The sequence below is a fragment of the Peromyscus eremicus genome, chromosome 2 (genome assembly GCF_949786415.1).
Source record: "Peromyscus eremicus chromosome 2, PerEre_H2_v1, whole genome shotgun sequence".
In the NCBI taxonomy this organism is placed as follows: domain Eukaryota; kingdom Metazoa; phylum Chordata; class Mammalia; order Rodentia; family Cricetidae; genus Peromyscus; species Peromyscus eremicus.
The window spans coordinates 74,173,364-74,196,519 of record NC_081417.1 but is presented as its reverse complement, the minus strand read 5'-3'; the positions used below and the strand labels follow the sequence as shown (position 1 = coordinate 74,196,519).

Sequence of the window (23,156 nt, the reverse complement as noted above, 5' to 3'; positions counted from 1 at the left end):
GAAATCTATGGAAAGCTTCATGCTAGCTCCATGGAGAGTCCCACCATGAAGAAGTCAGCATATTGGGAAGGTATTGTTAGTTCTTCCTATGTTAGTATATATTCCTGCGTGGAGATACCCAGTTAATGTCTAAATGAATAAGTTAGTTCATGACGTGCATCACAAACCCAACTAAGTCATTGTAATCTAGAACCAAGTGTCTTAAGAATTCCAGTTGCAGCCAAATCTTTTTATGATACAATTTTCTATAACTCTTATAAAGGTCATGTGATTTCTGCTGGAGGAACAAAGTCCAGTAATAATATGTCAGTGGAGTGCAAGGAGCCATGGCATGAGATTTTCTATGAAAGAATGCTTCGGCCGGTAGCCTGCTAAAATAAGTTCTGGCGAAGTCCAGCTCTGGACGGAGCTTTGCAGAGTGAGACAGAGATATTTTACCTCCTCTTCTTTCACCCAGCAATTTATCCTGTTTCAATAAACATTGAACTGGGCACCAGAGTCCTTTCGGCTAACTAAGTCTCAATATTCCAGATACACAAGCTTTTATGTCTGAGCACCAGCCTAAATTGTGTGGAAGAGGTTGCTATCAGCTCTGGATCAAATTACAGCAGTCACTGAGGCCCCACCCCACTTCTCCTTTCGCACAGTCCATTAGACCTGAAAACAAATTTTTCCATGGTGCAGACGACTCCTGCATTTAGAACACTTCACAGAAAAAAAGCAGATCATCCAATGCGCACTCCCCATCCCCCAAGCTTAGTCCTTTCATCTCAGCCAAGCAAGCCACAGCTCTGCTGAATGTGTTTATCACACTTGCAGGAGATAGGAGCTCCTGCGTCACTGAAGCTCTAAGACTCACTAAGCTGCCCTAGTCCTCTGAGCTGGAGGAGCAGCCATTTTAGCTCAGAGCCTCTCCTCCGTGCACAACATGGCTTCTCTTGGATTCTGCTAGGCTGACAATCACAAGTGAAACGCTACAAGGGCAAGCTGGCCTCCTCCTAAGCTCTACTCTTCCCAACAAAGAATTAACTGTTTTCGTTTCTTCCCCGAAAAGCAGCACCTTTCTCCTCCTCAGATGTCATTCACCAAGATCTCCAAAGGTTCTTTTATTCCATGATTGATAGGCTGGTCCGTTAGTCCCAGCAGAATACTGGTTAGATCAGGACGTCCCTGGACCAGATTTAGGGGTGTCCTGGAGAGGGGACCTCCAGAATGCCTTGGTTTCTTGGGAGTCGTCTTTCCACACACAGAAGACATACCATCCGAGGCTGCTAGCCAGATTCCAAAGTCGAATGACCTTTGTTAATCACCAGCCAGTCTGTCTGCATCAGCAGACCCTGCCAAAAGACACACCCTTCAACACAAAGGCTGTAGCTATTCCTTTTCAAAGAGGTTCTGTGAAGGCTCCATTGTGCAGCTCAGAGGAAAACAAAATCCCTTCCCTTCCAAACTTCAAGCCTTTAGAAATAATGCAACAAAGGGCTTTCTGCTGTGTCTCTTTTGGAGACTTTGAGCCTGGTTTGCGGGAAAACATCCACAAAAATGGCCCATGCTGCACCAGGAGAGCAGAGCACCTTCAGCATTGAGGCAGTCCAACCTAGAGATGAAGTTCGCCTCTCCACACACTCCTCTAATATCTTGGTGTCTTCTGAAGCTGTTATCTATCAAGGATGCTAACCTCATTGGATGCAAACACTAACAGTCTCCTTGTTCTGCTACAAAGGAGATTAAAGGGTTATGAGATCAGAAGGAAAAAAAAAAGAGCCACTGATTTGGAAAAAAGAAGAGATGATGAAAGTGATTTTCTAATGGGTTCTAGCTTTAATGTTGTTGCAGTCTTGACCTCAAAAATAGCTCAGAGCCTTAGAAGAGGTTAATCTCCAGGCAGCTCCTACAACCACCAGCAGGTAGAGCTGAGTGGCCTTCAATCTGCTGTCTGCATCAGTACTGAAATGAGGATGTAGCCTCCTTGGAAAGCCATTTTGTCTTTGTGTACACGGCTCTCCTGAAGATGCTGACAGAAGAAGAAAACAGAAACCGCTGGCGTGGCCCAAACACTCCAAGTAACTGGATGTGTTTATGAGACTAGAGAAGTACACACAGGCAAAAAAGCATGGACGGGAGAAGTAGGAAAGGCTAGAAACCAAGCAAGCTGGACCTGGGGAGGACCCATCCATCCATCCATCAAGAGGTATGTTTCGGGAGCACAGCGTAACCCTCTAAGAAGCCAACAACACAGAACAAAAAAGATGATGCCTTAAAGCCTGTCTATCTGACTGTTTCATCAACTCAGAAGAGCAACAGCTGACAGAGACTAACCTAGGTGTCTGCTATAAAACGGTGATTTAAAGTGAGAAGCCTCGTTCTCATATTTACCTCATTTAATAACACCCGTGATTATGAGATGAACAGTCTTTTTCTCACTTATCAAATCAGCACAATCAAGAGGAGAAGTGGAAGTTTCTGAACTAACTGAAAAGAAATGCTATTTTTAAAGGTCAGGAGGTCAATATATGAACCAAACAGACATCCCCACCTCCCACTACCTGCCCCTTCCAGGGCCATATCTCCTCCAGGCCCCTCAAGGCCAAATACACTTCCTTCAGATAACTCCATTTCTCTCTCTCTCTCTCTCTCTCTCTCTCTCTCTCTCTCTCTCTCTCTCTCTCTCCCCCTTCCTTTTCTTGGTTTTTCAAGACAGGGTTTCTCTGCATATCTTTGGCTATCCTGGAACTCACGCTGTAGACCAGGCTGGCCGAAAACTCACAGAGCCTGTCTCTGCTTCCCTAGTGCTGGGATTAAAGGTGTGCACCCCCAAGCCTGGCTTGATAGCTCCACTTCTAATGCCACAGGTGATAACACCTGTGAAGTGAGTCGACTTCATTCTAAAACAGCCTCCACCTTCAGTGACCGGTTCTCCATACAGGAAACCTTAAACCATCCAAACTCTTCTTCCTCAAACCAGTTTTAACGAACGGCTTCTTCACTCCATACTAAAAGTCTGAGTTCAAAGTGTGATGTTTGGATGAGAAACTCCCAGGTCCATTGTCTATGTTTAGCAATGGCTTGAAGACATACCTGAGAGTGTTCACAGCATGCTAGAGATCTGGAAAACACACACTGGAATGAGGAAAAGGGTGGTGGGACACATTCTGCACTTTCTCTATCTCGACACTAATCTGCATTGATCCCGTTGCCCACCCACTGGTGCTGAGAACTTCAGGGTCCACTGTGGCCCCGGTTTCCTCCTGGGGACGAGAAAGCAGTCAAACCACAGTGTCCCTGTGTATCCTTCCAAGCTCACGTGTCACTGGAGACGGGAGATGTCCTTGCGGCTTCACAGAGGCTGACACTTTCAACCCTTGTCCAGGTCAGCTTGGTAAACACTACAGTTCTAGCTTGATAGCCAAGAGTGTAAGGTGGTCCTCAAGTCAAGGTCCAACTGTCTCCAGGAAGTGACCAAATGAACACACCCAGGCCCTTCCTATCTAATCCTCTCTCTGACCACAGGACTGCAGATCACAAATGAAGCTGTGAAGCCCCACAGCCATGTGATTAAGTAGCAACTAATTATAACCTTCAAAGCCTTGGAGAACCAGATCCAGATATACCAGAAGGTGCTTTTCCTCTGTCCACTCCAGAAACCTACTTTCATTTATAAGACACCGATCTCCCCAGATCTCCTCAGCGACAAGTCTAATGATGGGCTTGAGTTAATACATGCTATTTGTCCTTGCTTTTCTTACTTTCCTCTGAGTGGAAATGTGAATTATTCAAGAAGAAGATGGGTAATAGAATGAATGCGTAAATGTTATAACAGTTGGACCAGAAATACAGAAAAATCAGCAACCTACCCACCACCCTGAAAAACTGTCTATTTCCAGGTCAGAGGCTATTCATACAACGAGGTCAACAGGTTAGGAGATGTATTAGGCTGATATTTCTAGTAACAAGCCCAGAACCAAAGAATAAAACAGAGAAGTCAAATACTAACTGACAAACTTGTAAATTCAGAATTGTTATTCTTGGCAATGAGAGCTGTTTTGTAGCGTTATTAATCATGTGCTCCTGCTGTGGCCAAAGTGAAAGTTCTACTTCTTTAAAAACCATTTGGAGACTCTTTCTCAATAGTACTTAAATGGGAATGTGAGGTGGTATCTCCTTCAGAACAGTAGTGAGAGAATGCAGCTACAAATATAGATACAGACTATCCCATTATATAAGCACATATTTTATATGTATATTATATATATGAGTATGCATTTGTGAACTAGCTCATTTTGTTGGTTTAACTTGATCTCTGTTAGCAAGACCTAGGACAGCCCTGAATCAGTACAACTGGTGTATGTGCCATTCCCGTGTTAGTTAAGAAAACGACAACAAAGGATTCCAACACCAGGCTCCTTTCATTGATCCCATAGCATTTGGTAGTAGTATAGATCGGGGCTCAGCATGTGGCATCTTCAAATGTCCTATCAAATGTTTATATGGTTTGCTACATGATCTAAGCAGTTCTGTGTGCTCTTGGCAATTCACCACATTAACGAAAGGTTTAACTTATCAGGGAGGATAAATAATTAAGGAATTCAGAAGGGAGACACAGCTGTTCTTCAAAAACAAATTTTCAGAAGAGAAAAGACTAATTCGCAGTCACATATATAACCCCAAATACGATACTGAATATAAACAGTAGCAGGAAATACCATGAGGCCAAATCCTGCCAATGCATGTAGCCTCTGTGGTACATGACCAATCTTGTCCATCTGCAGGACCTTGTACACAAACATGTCTAAAGCAAGCAATCTGCAGATTAATAACCCAGTCATCTTCTGGACAAGGATGGCAGTCTCCAAGTTATCTCTTATTTCTAGGATTGCTTTGCGGAATAACATTTTCAGCATTATAGAGTATGCCAGAGGAATATTTCACAGTAAATACCCGTGGAGGTCATCATTAGAATGAGATGAACAAATCAGGAGATGTAATTTAAGTAGCTAAAAAATGTCAGCTATGTAAGCAAGAAATGATTCTGGCTGAGCAACCTGTTACGAAAGCAGGTAGTGAGTGTCTTGTACAGAGAGCTACTACAGACCTTGTGGAGAATTCACACATTCCTTTGCAATGATAGAAGGCTAATTGAGGCCAACTAGCCAATAGGCAGTCTGCCAACACTCCTGATCTTAGAAAAGGAAGCCTGTGATTTGAACAAGATGATAAAAAGAGAGAAAAGACAAGAAAAGAAAGGAAGGAAACTGGGTGGTGTCTCAGCAGCTTTAGACTTCATTGTCTATGGAAGCAAAACTGTAGTTCACCAGGTAACTCTTAATTCTGAGAAATGTCCAGGCCATTTTCTTGAGATGTGGCTTAGAAACAAAATGAAGATGCCTCTCCCACACTAAAATTCTCAAAATGCAACCAGGAAAGAAAAACAAAAACAAAAACAAAAACAAAAACCAGAGCCTGGCTCATCATGTTCTTTCAAATAATGGGAAAATGTTCTTCGTGTCAAATAAATAAATTAGAAGTGATAAGGCCCGAAGGATTCCCTGAAATGCCATGGGCTCACAGGGAAGTTCTTTGAAAACTTAGAAGCCATTCTCACCCTCGAATTTCAAACAAGAGAGAACGGATTCCTCTTTTCCAGAGCCAAATCTCACCCAAATGGCAGAGACAGGAAGTCACAGTGTCCTTTATAGACACTTCAGAATGCTGGCTGGGTTTTCTACAGGCACTTTCCACACGACAAGGACTCTCATTATAGAAATTGTAAAATTAAAGGGAAGTTGCAGACACGCTGCTGGGTCTCCATTACAGTGTTGATTAAGACACAAAGTAAGCAGAACCTACAGTGAAAGCCATCTTCTACATTAGGAAAGACCCAAAACGAGAATTTCCTCTTTCCTCATGGGCTCACCAGTCCAACTGGCGTTGGACATTGGATGTGTCTTCACAGCCAAACTATTCCTGACTCCTAAGACCTAGCCACACACAGTGACATTAACTCTCCATTCAGGTCTCAATGAATGAACCAGAAACCATTCTAATGTGTATCGATCATAACTCAAGGACAACTATGGGGAGTGGTTGCTAAGTTGTGAAGTATTTAAAAAAGATTTGTCTGAGGAACACCGTTTTTCTGGTGAAGGGCCACACTCCCAACCTAATCTCTTGGGAGATTTGTTCTCTTGCTGTTTTTTGCACACACACACACACATACACACACACACACACACACACACACACACACACACACACACACACACACGCACATGCCGGTTGTACTGATTCAGGACTGTCCTAGGTCTTGCTAAACTATCAGAGATCAAGTTAAAACAACAAAATGAGCTAGTTTACAAATGCATACTCACATATATATTTTACACACACACATATGTACAAAAATTTGGACAAGCTCATGTGTGACATGGATAGAACAGAAGACTACAAATGATAAAGATCACACTTTCTCTTATATGTGGAAACTAAAGTTCATCACAAAGAGACAGAGCCTGAGAAGGGTATTGGGGCGTGGAGGTGGAGAGAGGATGGTGAACGTGTTGAATAGAGTTGCAAAGATAAAGCTTATTTTTTCTAGTGCTAAGGATCAAACATAGGCTCTCATACATGCTCAACACTACTGTTTGAGCAAATTCCAGGCCCTGGGTGGAATGAATTCTAATCTTCATATAGCACCGTGGGATAACTTTAGCTGACAATCGTTAATCGAAGATTCTCCAATAACTCCAATAACTAATAGGGAGGATTCCGAATGTTCCCACACAAAGAAATGGCACAGGTGAAGCAACAGATATGCCATTGACCCCAACTGGATCATCATGAAGTACTGAAGAATCACACTGCACACACAATAATATGTACAATCACTATGTGTCAATTAAAAACATTAATTTCTTAATTATAAGAAAAACTATTGAAATTAGTTCTTCTCTTTACATGAGAACTGACCTGAATCTACCTGAAAAGGTTAGGCCATGACACAATTACTCTTTCAGACAGGTTTCTTTTCCCAGACAACACTAAGCATAACAAATCATGGCTGCTCAGAGATGTAGGGATGAAAGTGCTAAGCAGCATGCTTTCTGGAAAGGCAAGCCATGGCTGTGTCTACAGGGCCCTCAAACAAGGTTCAGCCCTTATTTATAAGGCATTCTAAGGTAGGAATGTCTGTTTTGTTTATATTGATCTTCTCTTGGCTTCTACCATAGCAGAGCCCTTCAGTAGACTGTGTTTCTTCCTTATCAAATTAAGAGCATTCCCCAAAACCCCACACACAACATACTGTATATTTACATAAGAGACTGATGGGTACCTAAAAATTGGGATTTGAAAATTTTTGTCCTGTGGGTTTGTTTGTTTGTTTCTTTCTTCCTTCCTTCCTTCCTTTTTTTTTTTTTTTTTTTTTTTTTTTGAGTCTCAGGCTGGTCTTAAACTCTCTACAGAGCTGAGGATGCGTTTGAACTTTTGACCCTCCTGCCTCTACCTCTCCAGTGCTAGGATTATACTTGTGTACCACCATGTTTGGTTTATGGAACCCAGGACGTTGTGCATGGCAAACAAGCACTCTAACAACTCAGCCATTAGGAGATTGTTTTTGACAGCTAAGGAATATTTATTCTTTTACAATTCTCAATATACTTTCAAGTATATTGAGATATATATTGAGATCAAGTCGTCTGTCCTGAGAAACTGCTGCCTACCAAGAACTACAGAGAAACTTAGACATTTGCCTGCCAATGCAGCTGTATGGACTTTATGGCCTTGTGGAAACACTACTGTGCTTAGTTACTTGGCCAAGCCCCACATTCCAAAAATCTTTAATGATAAACCCCACTTCTGTCCAAAGAACTTAGATATGCTGTCTTAGTCACTATTGAGTCATTGAAAAGAAAGAAGAAAGAAAGCGGGAGAGTGAGTGAGTGAGTGAGCCTGCAGAAATGCCTGTCCCGCCAATTAAAGAATCTGTTCTCAGGTCACTAAAACCAAAAAGTGACAGGAGTGTGATGTCTCTGCTGCCATCTTTACCTTGAGCAAGTCTTTTGAGGCTCTTACTTTGATCATGTTGCTAAATGAAGAGATTAGATCATGATATTCAACCTTTTTGTACAAGAGACCATTTTACAAGATTTCTTTCTCATATTTGAAAAGCCACTTTGCTGATCGAGTTCATTTGGTTACTTTTTATCATCTTCCTGTGGCTGTCTTTCCATCATTCAGGTCTGCACTCAAAGATTCTGTCTTCCAAGTGTCGTTTCCTGACAACCCCATCTAACATTAGGAACCACCTTCCCCTGTGAGATGCCCTTCACACATGCTCAGTTTCTCTCACGATTCCTTATTTCCTTCATTTCTGCCTTGATCCCCATCTTTCTGCCTCACTAGAACACACACTTGGAACAGAGTATTTCAAATGGCTTTCTCCTTAATCAATGAACCAACTGAGAACAGGTCTAAGTCTATTTTGTACATCTCTCTTGTTCACATAGTTATCATCAGTCCTGGGACAGAGTTACTTAGTACAACCAACAGATACACAGCAAGTATAAGTTGAACTGAAATCATGGAATGAAAAAATGAATCAGAGCTCCCAAAAGACAGGAGTCTAACATACCAGAAAAAGTCTGGCCATTAGAGTTAGAGTCTGCAAACTCACGTCACCAGCAGTGACCCCAACCAGAGGTGACTCTGCCCCCATCATCTCCAACTTAAGATATCTGACAGTGTCTGCACATAGTTTTAGTTACCACAACCCATGGGGGTGCTGCAACTGGCATCTGGTGGGCAGAGTTCAAGGATGCTGTTAACACACCGCAATTTACAAGACAGCACCCAAAAGAAAGAATGGTCTGATTGTCAATGTCAGTGTCGAGAGTGGAAACCATTCCACAAGTTATTTCCAGGTTATTTTTAGTATCCCTGTTCAAGCCCTTCCTGGGGTCATGGCTGGTTAGTCTCGGGCCCAAGTAGCAAACAATTTCTGTCCCTGTTTTAAGAAGTATGTCCCTGTGATTCTAACTGATCTTAGCAGTCCTTATGCTAAATGTTGTCAAATTTAGTTCCTTTTTTTGATTTTGGTAATTTCACTGAAAATCTTCCAAGAAAAATCCAAGATGGAGGTACATGACTATTCCACCCTTCACTAGTGTTAAGATCCGTACACTGTTGATGATCTGGTTTTGGTAAGGGCAAAAAACTGGGCAAGTTCTACACTAAGTAACTTTCTGGTCTTCAACCAAGATCCTACAGAAAACACAATACAGATTTTCTTCTGTTTGGTGTGTAAACTACCCTTCCCAGGTGATAGGGCACCAGACTACTGAAAAATCCCTCTTCAAAGGACAAATAATTTGTTCCTTTTTGTTCTTATATCCCCAGGGCCCCAGCACAGGTCTGGCTCTGGTTAGTGTGAAGGAGTGACTGTATATACGCCTACTCTCCAGGAGAAAAGTAATGAGTAGTACAAACTCAAACGAAGGCCACTATGAATGAATGAATGAATGAATGAAGCTAAAGAGTGCCATAGGACATTCCCCACCCCAGCTAAGAAAGCTAATGAAGCCACATGATAGCCATGTGACACATGACTACTGAAATACTAAGAATTCTGAGGCTTCTTCCATGGAGAAGAAATCTCCAGTAGCACTGTTCCATCCATGCAACGTCACACTGCTAAGCTGTCTGAACTGATAGACACCTGTAGCCACTCTGGAGACCATGCGGTCACCTTTCCTCCAGAAAACTACTTTATTCTTATCTACAAAGCAGTCTCGGGAAGCCCGAGTAGCATTTCTCCCCCTTACAAATGGAAACTGTGTTTTCAGAAGAGGAAAGTAGAGCACACTTATGTAGGGACAGTTTCTCCTCCTTAGCTAAAGCAATGTATGGCTTGAGCCTTCCTGAAGAAGCAACTCTAAAAGCTGATCATCTGTAGACTTGCCATGTTTACTACATGTTATTCAGGTTAGTAACAACTATTCCCACTTCACGTCCATGTTTGTGCCTTTCCAGGTATTCTCAGTAGTAGGATGAGTTTCTTCTGCTCTGCTCTGAATTCAGACTCAGGGGAAGAACAGAAAGGGTACAAAAGCTGTTGAGTATTCAAAGGACGTCTTAGGCATGCGAGAGGCGTGTTCATACTTCTGGAAAGCACACTGGGGAGGCTGAAAGTTGCTGACAAAGGTACGAAGTGAGGAAAGAGAGCTGTGGCACTGAATTATCTTTCTTCAGACTCCAAGTTCATGGAATCAGAGCAAGGTTATAGAGGAGCTTGATGCCTGCCAAATCCATCCTGTGAGAAACATCGTTTTGTTTCTTACAGAAAATGCGCTCTGTCAACAAAGTCACTGGTGAGCTTGGCTGAAAGAGCCTTAGGGACAACTGGAAATATTAGGGTCGGATCCATGTAAGATAGAAACAGGAGAGTAGTCAGAAACACCTGGCAAGGAAGGCAGCCTCCCAGGGGTTTAGCCACTGAGAAATTGAGACCAACAACACCAAAGCATTGTTGCCAACTCTTGCAAAGTCAAAGTACATATTTTCATCTCAAATTCACTGCAACATGGAATTCTTTTTTTCCTTCCTTCCTCCTTTCTTTCTTTCTTTCTTTCTTTCTTTCTTTCTTTCTTTCTTTCTTTCTTTCTTTCTTTCTTTCGTTTTGTTTTTTTTGAGACAGGGTTTCTCTGTGTAGCCCTGGATGTCCTGGAACTAGCTCTGTAGACCAGGCTGGCCTCAAACTCAGAGATCTGTTTGCCTCTGCCTCCCAAGTGCTGGGATTAAAGGTGTGCACCACCACTGCCAGGCAGAATTATTTTTCTATATTGACTAACATATTAACTTATTTTTATCCTTCTTTTTAGTTTAAGTTTTTGTTGTTACTGTGACAGGGTCTGGCTATATGGAGCTCTGAGTGTCCTGCTACTCACTACATAGCCCACACTGACCTCAAACTAATAGAAATGATTATTCTGTCACAGCCTCCCAGGTGCTGGGATTGCAGGTATATCACCAGCCCTACTTACCATTATCCTTTATTCCTTGATCTATCTATATTAATTATTAGGGGATAATATTTTTCAGATTTTTTAAAAAGTTAAATACCTCCAGAAATCTAGGAATGATCTTAAACTACAAAAATAGTTTTCCACTGGGTGGCTGTGGCTCAGGCCTTTAATCCCAGCACTCAGGAGGCCATGGCAGGCAGTGAGTGGATCTCTCTGTTCAAGGCCAGCCTAGTCTACCAAACAAGTTCCAGGACAGCCAGGGCTACACAAAGAAACCCTGTCTCGAAAAACACAACAACAACAACAAAAATTCCAAAAAAGTCTTTTACAAAAAGGTCCAGTATCGATGAGAAGATGCTGAGAAGGCACGCCTGCTCATGTTTTGCCTCTACACAGAATATTTTCACTGGCATTTTGAGGTCCTAAGTAATTCCCAACCTTCAAGGCAATGGTTCTCAAAGGCTGGTCTCAGGAGTGCCTGCAGGGACTGAACTAGTTTGGAATTCAAATTCTCAGGTTGCAACGTAGGCTTGAACCAGAAACTCTGTAGGTGAGGATCAACTTCTTATATCTTCAGGGACACTATAAAGCCCAGTTTTAAGAATAAGTTCCATTTTTCTCAGCAATGTGAGGCCCTGATACCACCAACTAGACTCCAGAGCAATTCCCTTTTCTGTTGCACAGCAATACTGCTTTAGATGCATTTATGGTATTCCTAGTCCCTCCAGGCATAACATGACCTTGCCATCAAGGAGCAGAGACTTGGGGGTGGGGGTGACCTGCAGGAACACCTTGGGCCAGGGAAATCCCTACCCCCAGGCTACTTATGTTCCCCATCACAATAAATTTAGCAAGACAATATAGCAACAGCTGAGTCTATAGAAATGGGAAAGGTTAACATTCCCACCTGGGAAGGGGATTAGATCAGACCCTTCCCAGAAGACCCTACCTGCCATTTCCCTGTGACCTCAAGCTTCACAGGGTTTTAGGAGATGTTACAAAGGAGGGAGAAGGCTGGCTGAGGGTGCCATTCCAGTGATTCAGGAGACTGAGTCACTCAAGTTTTTGTAAATATCCTTCAGTAAACACAGTGGTTCACCCAGCTGGACTTCTCACTTTGGTTGGTCAATGTCTTTCCCATCTGGAGCAAACAGACATTTCTTTACATTATCCCAAGAAAGTCACTAGCCAAATGCAATTGACTAAATGAATATTAATTGTACAGTTTTAAAGATCAGATAAGAGGATGAATGTTGGCGACTATTTCACTTCTTTGCAGATCCAGTATCATAAGGGTCAATGAAGCATCTTTTAAGGACAATTTTTTTTTTTTTTTTTGGTTTTTCGAGACAGGGTTTCTCCGTGTAGCTTTGCGCCTTTCCTGGAACTCACTCGGTAGCCCAGGCTGGCCTCGAACTCACAGAGATCCGCCTGGCTCTGCCTTCCGAGTGCTGGGATTAAAGGCGTGCGCCACCACCGCCCGGCTAAGGACAATTTTTATCCTTAAAAAGAATGAATGAGGGGCTGGAGAGATGGCTCAGTGGTTAAGAGCACTGGCTGCTCTTCCAGAGGTCCTGAGTTCAATTCCCAGCAACCACATGGTGCTCTCAACCACCTGTAATGAGACCTGGTGCCCTCTTCTGGCCTGCAGGGTCACATGTAGGCAGAACACTGTATACATAATAAACAAATAAATAAATCTTTAAAAAAAAAAAAAAAAGAATGAATGATATGATAGATGCAGTTCATGGTCTTTACAAACTTCAGAATGGTTCATGACATGATATCCTTGGCATTTCTAAAGTAGAACATGACGACCCTTGTGGGGGAGGGATCAGAGTATTTCTAAGAGTTGACTAAAGCCTCAGGACACTAGATTCTTCCATAAGGGAAGCTTTTGTGATGAATAGGCTATCTCCACAAGACAAGCGGGTTGATTGTTTTACTAACACTGCAATGCAAAGTTAAACTGTCAATAAGAAACTCCAGAAAACACCAAGGTGTTTGGAAATTCTTCATAAGAAAGGTCTATGTTTTAATCCAGCCAAGAACTTCTGGGGGAGGGGGATGTTGCTGCCAACAAAAGCTTGGCTAAGGGCTGAAACTTTTAAATCCGAGTTCAGAGACAAATCATTAGCCATACCCTGCCTGAGAACACAACCGGGATCCCTTAGACTGCTGAAGGACTCCAACAGAAAATAAACCATCCAGTCCCAAACTCACACTTACCTGAGAACCGAGCTGGGCTAAAGGAGATTTTACTACCCAGAAAATTTAGGGGTGGGAGAGGGACCCAAAAAAAGTTCTAATGGTTATATCTCAATCAACAAGTTAGGGGAAAATATACTAAGGGAGGGTACAAGGAAGAATTGGCATGGAAAAGACCAATGAACAATCTCTTCGGAAAGAACAGGACGCAGAAGAAAATTATATACAGCAATTAACAGAGAGTCGATGGAGGATGAGATCAAAGATGAAGTGATAAGACTTCGGGATGAGATGAAAGGGAGCTGGCACCTGAAGAAAGAAGCTGATGACACCAACAATACCACTGTAGAACTAATAAATATATTATAGTTAGAAGAGGAACAGTCCGCAAACCAAAAACAAAGTTGATGATATGGAAAACAGTCTTCAAAACACTGCAGGAAAGGGACAAGCAGATGAAAGCAGGAGGGAAAGATGACAGATAAGGGCTGAACACAGAGCTCCAACATACAGATGAAAGTATTCGGGAAGGCGACAGCACAGCACAACAGAACCTGCTCAGATCTGGGATAGAAAATAGTTAAAATGACAGAGGGGCTGATGTTCCTGGAAAAAGTAATACAGACTCGTCACAACTGAGACACGTTGTGATCAGGATTTCAAAGTGTAAACAAGGAACTCTAATAACTTTGGGACATACAGGGGAAATGCTCAGTGGCCTTTGTGTTTTTCACTGAGGCGTTTAGCAATGGCCAACAGTGAGTCAGTGTCTACACAGGCTCGAGAAAAAAAATTAGGACCCGCACAGTCAGTTCCCAACTAAAGTTCCCACCATGTGGGCTGGAGAGATGGTTCAGAGGTTAAGAGCACTGATTGCTCTTCCAGAGGTCCTGAGTTCAATTCCCAGCAACCACATGGTGGCTCACAACCATCTGTAATGAGATCTGGCGCCCTCTTCTGGCGTGCGGGCATACATGCAGACTGTATATATAATAAATAAATAAATCTTTTTTAAAAAAAAAAAAGTTCCCACCATGTACAAAAGCATCAAAAATTAAAACAGAAAACAAGAGCATACTCATTAATAACTCTTTTTCAACGTGCTACTCAGGGGACTGGAGAGATGGCTCAGAGGTGAACGAGAGTGTACCTCTTACTCTTGCAGGGGCCAGACCTGGATTCCCAGCACCGACACTGGGCTGCACACAACCACATGCAACTTGGGGACCTGATACCTCTGACCACCTTAGACACCTGCACTCATGTGCACATACCCACACACAGATATACAATTAGAAATGAAAAACTTAAAAAGTACTCAATGATAAAAGGTACGCCCGACCAAAAGAAAGTTCAAAACTCAAGATCTCAAGAGGGAATTCTCAAATTAGTAGAGGGTGTGAGCAATGAATCCACTTACACTTTCAACTACAATAAAATGATTTATAATACTTGCAAACAAAATATGACCTTTTAACTGAATGATTATAATAATAAATGACTCCATTATAGTCCCCAAAGTGTATACAAGGTTAAAAAAAATAATAAATCCTCAAATATTTTAATAAAATGGCAAGGAGGAGTGAAGAGGGTAACTACATTTAGGTAAATATTCAAAACCCATACAGAGTATTATGTAAGTAGCATATAGTGACGTTAATAAAACTCCCAAAAGGGGCAGGGCTGTGGCTCGGTTGGTAGAGTACTTGCCTAGTACACATGAAACCTTAGGTTTGGTTCCCCACACTGCATAAAATTATGTAATGGCACATTCCTATAACCTCAGTGCTCGAGAATTGGAAACAAGAGAATCAGAAGTTCAAGTTCATTATCCACTATGTAGCAAGTTTAAGGTCAGCCTAGGACAATGAGGCCCTGGCATTAAAAAAAAAAAAGTAAAACAAATAAATACATAATTACATGAAACTTCAAATAAAAGTATAAGTGCACTAATTAAAGTTAATGTTCAATTAATAATAAAATAAAAACAATTACATAATTTTCAATTACTTGAGGGAGGAAATCAAAGACAACATAAATGATGTTGTCAACGCAGAAGACAAATAAGATCCAGCGGAAATATAAACAAGAATGTAGACGATTAATCAAGTTCAAGTGTATGTGTTCTATCAAAATGTGTGAATTGGATCACCTCTCCTCTGGAAAATATCCCAGAGCAGATGAAAAACCACAATTCTAATTGTGTTTTGCTTATAGAAGATATAGACAAATGACATAAAGTTTGAGAGTGATGATATGTATCAAGAAGACACCAAGCAAAATAAAATAAATAGAGCTCCTCATCAGTATTATTCACGGCTAAATTCAAGACAGAAACTTTCTGGGTGAGAAAGACAAACTCTTCATAATGTAAGAGCACAATCCACAATGAAGATTTATAACGAATATTTGTGTCCACCTAACAGCACCAAGTAGACACCAAAATAATGGCAACAGATACAAGAAATAGACATAAGCATTTAATAGACTAAATGGAGAAAGACAACTAAGGATATAATTAATATCATTAACAAAACTGAGTTAAAAGATACATTTCAAATTTTAGATCCTAGAAATTGAAAACATACTTTTGTGTTTTTCGAGGATCTGTGGGATATTTGCCCATGGAGGTTTCTGAAAGTCCTTAATGCCCAAATTGAGAGATAATAAATTACAAATCGAGAAGAGAGTCTATCATTTCTATTTGCAATGCAATAAAGCTAGAGGGAAAAGGAGGCAGATTTCCAAGCACGTGGGGAATTTTTTTTAAATATTCTACTGAATAATTTCTCAGATAATCACAAAATCTGAACAGCAGACGATAACTTTTGGAAGGGTACATATCTAAATGTGGAATTTGGAAAAAAAAAAAAGAGTTACCTAGAGTACTTTTTGTAGTTATATCAAAATTATAAACTGATAAATAACAGGGCTGGGGGTGCGGCTCAGTTGATAGAGTACATGCCTAGGATGTGTGAAGCCCTGGGTTCAACCCCTGGTGCCACATAAATGGATTTGGAAGACTCCACCTGAGCTCTCAGCACCTAGAAAGTAGAGGCAGAAAGATCGGGAGTTTAAGATCATCCTTTGATACATTAAGACCCTGTCTCAAAACATGTCATGAATAAATAAGTAAGGAAAACAAAAAGAAAAAAAATTCTTAAAGCAAAACCTATTCAATGATCCATACACTTAGCATGCAAAGGAAAAGTGGGAAAATCAGGAGTCCAAATAATAACCAAGCATGGTGGTGTATACCTTTAATCCTTGCACTTGGGAGGCAGAGGCAGGTGAATCTCTGCAAGTTAGAGGCCAGCCAGGGCTACAGAGTGAGACCCTATCTGAAAAGCAAAACAAAACAACAAAAAACAAACACTAACAGGACACAGTAAATGCATTACTTAAACACACATATACACATATAAAGCTATATAAAATTTAATTAAACCAAAGAATAGCCTAATTAACAATAAAAGGGGGTAGAGCAAAACAGAAATACAGAAGATTAAGTTCAGATGGAAAAGGAAGCACATTGTTGCTTTTCAGTTGAAATGTTTAATTTATGGCAATTTGTTAAGGAATATAATAAACAATCGTCTAGAAATTCAGAGATTATCTAAATTAATTGAAAAAGGGACACCCCTTGCCCACCTCCCCCCATCACCCAATGGAAGACTAGTTGAAAGCCTTGTCCAACAGGTTTAAGAAGTTTACAGGAAGCAGTAAAGCAAATTCTTTTCAAACTGTCTTGCCTACTGCACAGGATCCTTACCAAATTTACTCACAAAACCAGGGTAACAGAGCCCTCAAAACACAGCTTCAAGTGACAATGATGGCTTGATTAGGACTAGGTGAGGTGGCCCCAGGCCAGTAATCCTAGCACTCAGGAGCCAGAGGTAGGCAGATCTTAGGGGGCTTGAGGCTAGACTCATCCACAAAGTAAATTTCAGGCAGCCAGGGCTATATCATCTCAAACAAACAAAACAAGAAGACTGACACTGTCTCTTCCAAATATTGAACAAACATTCAAAATAATATCTGGGTACCCATTAAAGGACTGCCAGTCCATGATGGAGTGCGGGGCTGTCATAAAGAGGGTGGCATTTCAATGCAATGAGTCTACCAGTGCTATTTGAAATCAAAGGACAAAAAGCAATTTGTTCAATACAGAAAAGGCTGAGGACACTTGATACATTTTAAGGTAAACTCAGCATCATAATTAATAATTAAAATAGAAAAACTCTGAGCTTAAGAATAAAACTTGAAAAATTCAGGGCAAAACCCAAACAAGTACAGGCTATGGTGGCCTATGGCTACAATCCCAAAATTAGGAAGCAGAAGCAGGAGGATAGGGGGTTTAAGGTCAGGCTCTTGCTAAACACTAATTTTTGAGGTTATTCGGGGCTCCAGGAGATCCATTCTGCAGCAAACAAAAGTAGATGAAAGAAACCAGGTAAGAGTGCACACTGTGTGCTGTGGAAATCCTGAGCAATACATTTGTACTAGAAAACAGACAGAAAGCTGAGTAGTGGGGGAAAAGATTCACTAGGTTCAGTCCCAGGAAATGAGACTTTCATTCTATGAAAGGAGCTGAGGGATTTACTCTTTACAATAAGTAAAATATATTTACAATCCAGGGTCATTTGGTGAGCACACTGGCCATCTGGGAATTTCAACTCCTTATTTCCAGTCTCTCCTCCAGACACCTCACATTCCTTTGCTTTCTGGGCCTCCCAGTCTCTAATGACTTCATTATCTCAGATAATCTGTACTGAGATTTTACAGCTTTAGCCTTCAGGTCACAGAAATGATTTTCAGTTGATACCTGTTTAACCCGAGTCTCAATCAACAGGTTGCTACAGTCCCTTTAAAGGCCTTTGGTGTCCACCGAAAGAACAGCTACATTCTAACTCCATCTTAAAGGGAGTTAAGAAGGTGGAAGGAAAACTGGCCAAAGTTCACAGCCTATTTGTTTGTCCCCTTGTCTAGAACAATGTAAATGAGAATCCTTCTTCAAATTCTCTTTTCACAGCCTCAAATCGGTGTCTCTGAAAATTCACCAAGCAATCCAGATGTTTGCAGAGCTAAGACTGTCTTCCACTCCACACTGCCTGGTTTTGAAAGAGCTGTCTATTTTCCATGGGTCTTTGTCTGAACCTCCAGACACTCCACCTCTCCCTTGTCCACTTCCTGCCATAAGGGAAGGTACACTCCCATTTCCCATCTAGGAGTGATTACCGGACTTGGGCTCCTGTTCCATTACTGCTTCATCTGGAGTTCCCTGATAGTAGATAGAGTTAGAAACCTTAGCCTAGATCTCAACTCCATAGCTTATAAACTACTACAAACTTGAATTCTCCAAACCTCTACTTCTTCTTTACTTATATGAAGTGACCCATGTATCACGGGGCTGCTGTATGAAATGATCTAGATAATGAACATAAAGCTTTTTGCATCATTCTCTGGCATAAGCAAAGGCTTAATTGTAATTGCCATAATTACTATTAATTTTTTTCTTTTTAAAACAAACTGCTTTGTGCTCTTTGGATTCCAATTCTCTACAGCTGGCTTTTCTAACTGCCAAGGTCAGGAACAACCTTCTTAGGAAGAATGATAGGAAAAGTTTAACTTCAAGCCCTTGCTAAACCACTGTTTATACAGTATGTGCCACAGAAGCCCACAGTTTCCTTTAAAGAACTCCCTTCCCTGGACACCTGTAACTCTCCACTCTCCATACTTAGCAGTCCCTCAGCACCATCAGTTTGCATGTATCCTTCAGACTCAATTTAGAGCATAGCTTCTCAACCTCAGCACTCCCTTGACAGCAGAAGCCAGATCACTACTTCTTTGGAGGGTTCCCAGGGCACTGAGGACATTTAGCATCATTCCAGAGGCTATCTAACCATTAGATGCCAGGAGCATCTATATCTGAATCAGGAATAATAAGCATCATTGCTTCTACTGGTCTCCCCAAAGACACCACAAAATGCCCCCTAATAGGGCAAAATAGTTTCCAGTAGAATATCATTTTTTTTTTCTACAAAGCCTTTCCTGATACCCCAAAGCTAGGTTAAGACTGCTCCTAGGTGACCTTGAATCTCACAAGTGTTTTCCGCACCACATCATCTGCCTGTCTTCCCCACATGAGCATTATGAGTTCCCTGAAAGCAGGAACTGGAGCTGTTCAACCCCAGCTCTAGCTGCAGCCTAGGGCCTGCATTGTGTTTCTTCATCACGTGGAAATAAATGGAAGCTATAGTTTGATCACAGGTTTAAGGACAAACTTCACATAAACTTTGGTTTCAAGGAAACTTTTTCTAAAAATGCATACATGTTGGGCAAGGCTCCCTGTGTTTTTGCGTGGTGCAGAGTGGGACATGGTGAAGAAGCACAGCTAAGGTCCCATCTGGCTATGAATCAGAGGCCTGGTGGCTGCAGGCTATTCAAGGGCAGATCAGCAAAGCCCTTCTGAAGCCTTGTTCCCTGTCCTCAAGGACATGTCATCTCCCTCTCTCATCTCAATGCAACCTTTGTCTTAACACTTGAGACACATTTGGCAGTGTGGGACTTAATGATATGTTTCCACCTCTGTCCTCCTTTTCTCTAGCTTTGTGCTCATTACTCTGTTCTTCATACTGCTCCTGCCTCTAGCAATGACATTTCAGACAAAGGGTGTCCTCACAAAATCTAACTTTCACTCATAAAACATGACTGTGTTCCAGAAGACTGGTGTATTTGGAGGATGAGAATCATCAGGGCTGGAAAGAACTAATCCCAGTTTATTTCTGTGGAATCACTCAAAAACACGAAGTCCTTAAAAGATTCACATATTAAGAATGAGGTCACTGATAGACAAGGCTCAATGCAGAGTAGGCAAGGCTTTAGTCACCAGAGCAGAGGACCCCAAATATCTAGCTCCTACATTCCAAAATCTTTACTTCTCCTTAAGGAATTTGTAAGCTGGAAAATATAACGCATAATCTTTTACTATTTAAAATATAATAATATATGCTAGCATATAAATAATTGGAAGACAGGGGCTCCAAGCCCTGAACAGTGAGGTCTTCAGCATGGAGTTGCAAAGCACTTTCACTTTGTCTGAATTCCAGCCTCTTTAATGATTGTAGTTTTTTATTAGTGTGTGGGTTTTACAAGCTGGAAAACGTTTTTAAAGTTTAAGTGTTTTCACTAAGAACTAAGAAAACAAGCTAACTCATCTCTCTTCAAAAAAAAACAAAAAACAAAAAACTCCAGGTCCACAAATGGCTAGCCAGCAAGGGAGCCCACATTTCAGAGAATGTGGGTGTGTGTGATCACTCTGGTGCTTAAATACTTTATGAGTTCACACAATAACAAGGTCATGTGACCAAAATGGCACAGCCAAGACTGACCACAGAACACTAACTGTCTATTAGCAGATGGACCAACTTCAATGCTCTGCTAGCAGGCTTCATAAACTTCAACCCGCATCAGATGTACCTCAGAATAGAGACAGGAGGCTGTAGAAGGAGTCCACGTTTGAACTTCCGTTTTAATCGATCAGTGGACTCAACTTTGCTCCATCATGCATATGGGGGGTACAGACTCTTTTCTTCTGGGACCATATTCTTGACCATCTACCTCAAAACTCATAGAAACACCTTAAATGCCTCTCCAGGAAATCTGAGCAGCAATATCACCCTCTGAAGATATGTGGGACAGCAACTATGCTCACCTCATCCCACAAATGAGATCCTGAGATCAAGGTGGAAAATCTGAGATTCAATGAGGTAAAGTCTGGCTTTGAAGCGTCTTGTCATTGCCAAGGTCCACCCCACCTCACATTTAGAAATGGTGAAGAGGGATTCTTTGACCTAGAGGCTCTCTGCCTTCATTTAAAAAAAAAAATTTCTAGTTGAGCCCAAGACAATGATTTATTGATCAGCTACTATGTGCCAACACCATTCCCTTATGGAATATTTGTGTGCCTGCCAGAATGATTCTAGGCATAGGAAATTTTTTAAAAACAGAAGTATGATGAGGAAGACAAAGACTGGTTTAAGGTGTGCCTTTTCTGATACAGAAATTTAAATATAGTGGAGTCAAGACCAACATCTGAAAATTAGCAAGTGGAGAATTCTAAGCACTCTAAAATGAAGTATAGGTTATTATGGGTACAGCTTCCTAATACAAAGGCAGAGAGAAAGTTACTGATCTGGGCAACTGGGAAAAGAAACATCATGATGTATGGTCAGAGGGGTGGGTTCGATACCAAATATTCTTGAGACTGGGTACAATAGTATATACCTATAATACCAGCAACGGAAAGATTGGAGGTAGGAGAATCAAGGCCAACCTGGGAGTTGAAGCCAGAGTCTAAAAATAACAACAAAAATAAAAAACCAAACAATACCACCAGCAGAATGTTTTTAAAAGACAAAGATCCTGCTGGGCAGTGGTGGCACATGCCTTTAATCCCAGCACTGAGGAGGCAGAGGCTAGCAGAGGTCTGTGAGTTTGAGGCCAGCCTGGTCTATAGAGAGTTCCAGGACAGCCAGGGCTACACAGAGAAACCCTGTCTTGAAAAACAAAACACACAACAACAACAAAGACAGAAGGTCCTAGCTGAAAGATTAATGGGACCTCATCCTAACTCCACCTACTGTCTTGACCTCAGGCAAGACACAGCACTGCTTCTTCACCTGCAGAACAGGACTGCAGAAGATACCATCTACACAGCCTCAAAAGTCAGTCTCCTCTCCCACCCTGTATTTAGAGAGCAACAGGGAACACTTATCAGGCCGGCGTACCTGGAGGAAAGTACTCAATGGAATCTGTGTGCTGGAGATGGAAAGGCAGCCTTCCAGAGGACTTCTGGAAAAAGGGGAGGTGTGGAGACACAAGCAGCCAAGGCACTTGCTGAGATGGGTGTCCAGGGACGAGATAAAGTAAGTCTGGGCTGGGAAGACGCACCGGGGGTGAAGAAGAAGGGTCAAGCCTACAGGATATTTAGAAAGGAGAATGGACAGACGCCAACACTCGATGAACCCCATCTAATAACCAGGTCACCACTCTCTGACCTGTCCAGAGTAACTAATGAGATGTGGCCGAGCTTGGTTTTTTTTTTTTTTTAAACATATGTCAAGCACAGTATGTTCTTTGTGATAGAAGAAAAATTATGCTTTTAACTGCATTTTAAAAGATAGTTTGAAATAGTTCAGGCAGACAGTCAAAAGTGCAGCAGCAGCCTGTGAAAACTACATTCCTATGTATTTCCTATGTAACTAGAGAGCAGAAGAATTAACTACGCCAGCATTGTAAGGTGCACACACACACACACACACACACACACACACACACACAAACACACACACACACTTTTAAAATTTCTAGGAGCCAGAAACAGGTGTAACTATCCAAAAATATTATTTTATCCCTCATATAAAATATATTTTCTTTTCTTAGTAAGTTTCAAAATTCAGTGCATTTCAGGCTTAGAACAAACACATCCACTCAGACCTGGAACATTTCAAATGTCCAGCAGACATGTGTGGCTCAGGACCACCATAACGGACGTCATTGACAGCCTTGAAGGATCCCATTGAACAAGGTACTTATCCCAGAGTTTTCCACGGGTACTCACCTTGCAGTAGTCACCTCAGGCAGCTAAACATCTGGAGGGATTTAAAATGCTAATCTAATCACATCGGGTGATAGACTGTCAGCCCTGGAAAACCTTTCCATTCTCCTTAAGATGATGAGCAATGAGCTACAGATACTTCTATTAAAAAGTGGTATTTTATTTCATGGACATTGAACTATTACTTTTATGCATCCTCTCTGTAATCCAAAGGTCTTTTCCAAAGTGCAGTGTGTACTATCATTCCATTGCCTAGCTGGACATTTTGAGAATGTGCCCACCCCTGTGTCAGTTCAGTTGAAAACAGTCTG

At 41.5% G+C, this 23,156-nt stretch overlaps 1 protein-coding gene across 1 annotated transcript in view; it reads right to left on the bottom strand.

Annotated features, from left to right (window-relative positions):
• The window catches only part of Znf462 (zinc finger protein 462), a 135,625-nt gene that overhangs the window by 78,791 nt on the left and 33,678 nt on the right, over positions 1-23,156 (bottom strand). The window lies entirely within an intron of this gene.